The following is a 5,948-nucleotide window of genomic DNA, read 5'->3' on the forward strand; positions in this document are numbered from 1 at the left end:
GTATATATATATATATATATATATATATATATATAGGTCCAACCGACACAGAAGACTGATTGGACCTTTTTGCTCTATATGCCTCATCCGAGCTCGAGCAGATAGATGGCGTAGCGACATTGCTAACCAAATCCTGACGCTTAGCCCTCCCCTCATTGTTTTACTGAATAGGAGGAGGATACAACACTACATGTAATATTTGCTCACGGCAAACTGAAAGCGAAGAGTACAGACTCTATTTGAGCTGTTTTGTTGTTGAACGACGCATTAAAAGCGACTAATGTAGTACGGATGGTATAACGTGAAAGTACTAGCAGCCTGCTAGCGCTTCATATATGTGTTTGTATGTGTGTGTGAACCCGGGACGCGCAGAGGCTTTTTTTTTTTTACTCAATAACACTCTACGAAAGAAAAGTGCGAGAGATTTTGCTCGGCTAAGCAAATATCAAGTCGCTGGCTTGGATTTTGGCTCGTTTAATGAGCAAGAAGAGAAGAGAGGAGCAGTAAACTTGACTCAGGTAGGGTTGAAGGCATTTTTTCCTAATTTTTTGCTTTGCTTGCTAATCTGCCATGGCGAGCTGCTGAATTAGCTACGTTTACAGTTGTGCTTTGTGTATTAAAACCACAACAGCCTTTAAATATTTATCCATAATGTTGGTTATTACAACCGGATAAACTTCAAATAGTGACCTATTTCACTCTTCCACATAGAACTAGTAAGCAAAGCTTAGTTATTATGGTTAGCTTGCATGCTAGACCAAAAGAAAACATTAACATCACGTAAGTTCTTTAGTTTATTGCACAAAGAGGTTGAAACAACTAGATATGCCGCATTTTGGTAACTTTTTCACCCAAAGGAGCAGTTAAGAGCCACCTGAATGCTAAATGCACATAAAGCTAGGCTAGCTGAGTATGCGTAGTGTGCAGTTATTACAGATGTAATGCCTTCATGTATGCGGACACGTCATTTAATAAAGAGGAAGATTCATCCTAGGAGTAAGCATGCATGTTCAATTGGAGCTGTCAGTAGCCACCAGCATGTTATAACCAGTTTCAAATATCTGAATGACTTGATTTAAGAGATACTCTTCGAGTTGCCAGCATAACATGATATATACTAATGAGTTCCAAAAGCATACTTGGCATGTTAGAGATGTTTGTGCATGTAAAAAGCTAGTATAGTCCCCACGAGAGAGCTATTTTGCTTCATCTAACAGGTCCTCCTTCACTGACCTGCCTTTATTTGTATTTAAAAAAGAGGCTTGTGCACTGTGCCTTATTTTGAACCTCTGTAATTAGACAGGGTATTGTTTAGGAAAATTAGTGGACAGGAACATATTCCCCGGTCTTACTCTTGACTGTTTATTTCCTTTGGAATTCTGGAAGTCATCAGGGTCTAATTAAAGGCAAAGTTTTAACTGATGAATTTGTTTACATCAAGTCCCATCCTGTTTGGCCCCCTTGAGTTCATTCACCTCTACAGTATCTCTCAGTTTCCCACATGGAGCCTTTTGACTCTGTGTTCCCAGGAGCCTTCAACTGTGCTAATGAAGAATTGCTTTCTTTGTGATAATGGAGATGGTCACAGTGAGAATTATTTGGTGTTGTAGGAAATATTCAGGGATTTCAAGTGCCTTGGTTATCAGATGTCCCCCAAGCAAGACTAGAGACGGTGTGATTTGCTCATAGCCTAGCAGCTAAAAACAAATGTAAACGTTTTGATGAAACCAAACCAATCCAATTCTGTCCTGATTTATCTGCCGCTGCTCTGTTGAGAGAATGTCGTCCTTAATATAGCTCAATCAGCACCATTGTTGTTCATCAAAGTAGGTAATTCAAGAAACAATCGAGTGAGGAGAGCAGTGTGCGGTTTGGGTCCTGCAGTATGTTGTAGACGTGTTGTGACTGTGGTTGATGTGTAGGGGTTTCCCCCTCTTTTTTCAGCTTCCTGTGATGTAGGCCATCCTTTCCCTTGCTACTGTGCTGCAATATGTGCCTGTGCCAACAGTTAAGCCAGATTTATGTGTGATGGTGGCTGCAGTTCTGTGTTAAAGGGATAGTTGACCTGAAAATGTGAGTTCTGTCATCTTTTACTCACTCTCATATCACTCCAAAACCTGTAATGAATTTTGTAACCTGTTATATTTTGAAGAATAGCTATTCATGCAAATCAGTGACCGCTGCTAAAAAAAAAGTCACAAAAGTAGTCCATATAACATGCTCTGTATCACAAGTCATATGATAGTGCTGTGAGAGGAATAGATTGAAAATTTAAGTTATTATTCACTGATGATCTTGCCACTCGATTTGTGAACTGGATGAACTGGGTAATCGGTTCATCCAGCTTTTATTCACTGATCCATTTCTTAAATTCAACTAACTGACTCAATGGTCTTTGCTGCATTTTGAGTTTGCACCTCACTGAATAATGACTCACTTTTTGATCTGTTCCTCATAACTTTCGGTATGACTGGAAATTAGTGCACGACTTGCATGTAGTGTATTTATAGAATACACTGCATTTTTTCATTAGTGCTTTTGGTCCTGTCCTTGTATAGAAAATGAACTGTGTGAAGACTCTTCAAAAGGTTGTCTGTTTGTTTGTTTGTTTATTTATTTTTGCCTTTGTTTTGTTTTTGTGAACTGCTTTGTGCTTTCTGTATTTGTATTGCAAAAAGCACAATGCATAGTGCATAGACATTAGATGAAAATTATAGGCAGGGCTCAAGAGTAAAGATTTTTTTCTTTTCTGCTGGCTCATTCAGGCCAGTAATTCAGATTTTTACTTGCCATGCGAGTATTTCCGCCACATGACACAATGATCCATTTTATTTTTAGCGACACATCTGTGTACGAGTCAGAAAAATATAGTTTTCATTACACTTCTATTGAAAATACAGAAGAAACTGTAATATTGTGAAATTTAATTAAAATGAAAATAACTGTTTTCTGTTTTTTAAACATGCTAAAATGTAGGCTAATTTAATTCTGTGATGACAAAGCTGAATTTTCAGCAGCCATTACTTCAGTCTTCAGTGCAGTGCCACATGAGAATCACTCTAATGATTTTGTGCACAAGAAACATTTTTTATTTTCAGTCTTGAAAAAAGATTTTATGCTTAATATGTTTGTGGAAACTGTTGTACATTTTTTTTTTCAGGATCATTAGGGTTTATTTGAAATGGAATATAATTTTGTTTATATATAGACACACACACACACACACATCTTACTGACCCATTATATACTGATATTTCATTCCTGCAAACCTCAGTGTTATCAAGCTATAAGTAATTTTAACTTGGTGACATTAAAAAGCAGAATTTGCAACTTGTCAAACTTATGAGAAATGTTTTAGTTTGCAAGACATTAAAACACATGTCCATAATCAGCGAATACAAGATGTAGTGACAGTGCAGCAACTGACCCGATAGGACAAGTGACAGATCTGCCAACTGTCCCAAAACTCTCTCACACTGCGTACCATCAGGCCATCCTCATTGTTGAGTCCTGTGTGGGATAACTGCTTCACAGCTGACAGTATCTAGTCAGTCCATCAAGAATCGTTGTGAAATCTTTTGCTGTCCTGAATAAGTTCACTGTCTCTCTTTAGCGATGTGTCAGGGTTTTGCAGACTGACTGTGCTACTTGGGCACAATGTAACATGAGTAGCTTGCCCATTGTATAACCTTGAAAAGCATCAAACAACTGCAAATCCGGTTGTATCGATTAACGGCACCCCAGGTATGATTCGAAAATAAGGTTTTATTGGGCTTTTGTTCACTGTGCACTCATAATCTTATAGTAATCTTATCGCAACAAAAGAATGACGATGTTATGAAACATTGCTCATATCCTCATGTTCAGTACAATGATGTTTCAGCTCATTTGGCTTATGTATTTCAGGGAAACAAGGAAATTTGCTGCATTATAAGGACTGCAGCCTTATACATTTGGACTTTGCTGACATAATTGCTATAATGGTTTGCTATTTTTTTGCAACATTAATCCAAATAATGGTAGTTGGCTGATGCACATAGATATAGAAATATGAATAAAATGATTTTTTTCAGTGTGCAGTTTTTGAAGGTCCCTGTAGTTCCACAAGTACACTGGCTTGACCTCTGGCTGCTGTCACTGGAGAGAGAAATTGGATGGGGAAAGGAAAGTGGGACATGTTTTCATTTTCCACTCCCCCTTGTTGTCCTTGGCAACCACTTTTTTTACCTTTGCTTAAAATGACAGGCTGACTCAGGTCCCAATATTCACCTTGTCCAGTAGGAAGTTTGAGTTCTCTTTCTTTTGCACACTCTCTCTTTCTCTCACACACACACACACACACACACACACACACACAGGAATTAAGTGCTCACTTCCTTTGTCTAGCCCTCATCATCATGCACTAATGAACCCCAGTGCTGTTATAGACCAAGACTGCAGCAGTGGATTTATTTCAAATGCTAGAAGTGAGCTTTAATGCTGTTTTTCACTCATTTCTCATAGAAATGTCATTCTCGGGATCTGCCATATTTTACAAGAGAAATGTTGCTGCATAAAAAGTAATGGTAAATTGCAGCGCAGAGGGGGTTTACTATGAGACACTTCCTGTGCCTGTTAACTTGCAGGTTGACATCACATGTAGCTATATTCATTGAGATAGGAAAAATGTTGACATTTCCGTTCCGAAACTTGAACTTCTGTGCTCCACATTGAATCAAACACAGAATAGAGGACATTTTATGTCTCTTGATATTGTATCTCACTTTATTTGTTTTTGTGCACTCTTATATAAATGCCCCCATAAGAAACCCATCCAATCTGAGTTAGCCCAAAACCAGCCTAATAATACAGGGCTTCCTTTAGACAGATTATTTGCCTAGTCATTCAGGCAATTTGCAGACTCAAATTGATTTTGAAAATGTTGATTTGCAAATCGCTAATGCTCAATTGGTTTTTAAATAGCCAATTGCTTGTTTTGTTAGCTTGAAATGGTTTGCACACATATTCAATAGCTTTTCCAAGTGTTATAAGTAGACAAGGCTCTATCCACATGACCATCTAAAAATGCATTGCTAATTCTAGGCTATCTCAGCAGGGATTTCAGAAGCGCTTTCCAAAAAAGCTTTAATTTTTGACTGACTAGTTTTCTGATGGCATTGACAGGAGGCTCCCAGCGACCCATCTAAGGTTTTTGATAATGCATTAGCAGTCTGTCCTGCATCAGGCTTCACTGAGACTCCACGTGCTGCTGAGATGATGGTGAAGCCTTCACTACGTCAGGCATACTTAGACTCTGAGACACGCTGGGACTCCCGGTCATCCTTCTCACCGCAGGCTATGTCTTTCCTGACGTCTAAACTGTGATTATGAGTACATTATGAGGAACAGATTGTGCTTGTTTACAATAGTGCATAATCACATTTGTACTGTGCACAGGTGACTAGACAATGAAAGAAGGAATAATGAATATCCTTCACACTAAACTTGTGCCGGTATTCGGTTATGCGATATATCACGGTAATGAATATGCACGGTATTGTTATCATGGGCACTTCTAAATACCGTGAATAATTATATATTACAAATTATTCAGAATTTTGAATGCATTTTAAGAATACTTTTCCCATAAACTGGTCAAAATGCACAACACCGCTGTATGCTGCGTGAAAGATGCGTGCGCACTCTGATGTAAACAAGCACGGACGAGAAGCACATGGCGGAACATGTGAGAGACGCTCTGGATGAAAGCGCACTTTCACTCTCTGACAGCAGATGGTGCTAAACTGCAGAAATAATAATAATAATAATAATAATCATTCATTTAAATGCAGCCGTTACCCCGGAAACCCTGTAAACAAAGCAGCTGCATACTTTCTGTTTTTGAATCGTGTTTAAATGATTTAAAAAGCCATTCAGATTTGTGTATTTGCTATGATGTTCATCACAGA

At 38.4% G+C, this 5,948-nt stretch overlaps 1 protein-coding gene across 1 annotated transcript in view; it reads left to right on the forward strand.

Moving 5' to 3' along the window:
* Positions 1-140: 140 nt before the first annotated feature.
* LOC107659192 (BTB/POZ domain-containing protein 7-like) overlaps positions 141-5,948 on the forward strand; it is a 66,804-nt gene continuing 60,996 nt past the window's right edge. The window contains exon 1 of the mRNA XM_016448041.1: positions 141-518. The gene's annotated coding sequence lies outside the window, so the exon portion shown is untranslated. The remainder of the gene's footprint in view (positions 519-5,948) is intronic.

Source organism: Sinocyclocheilus anshuiensis, unplaced genomic scaffold (assembly GCF_001515605.1).
Source record: "Sinocyclocheilus anshuiensis isolate Anshui unplaced genomic scaffold, SAMN03320099.WGS_v1.1 scaffold423, whole genome shotgun sequence".
Lineage (NCBI taxonomy): Eukaryota > Metazoa > Chordata > Actinopteri > Cypriniformes > Cyprinidae > Sinocyclocheilus > Sinocyclocheilus anshuiensis.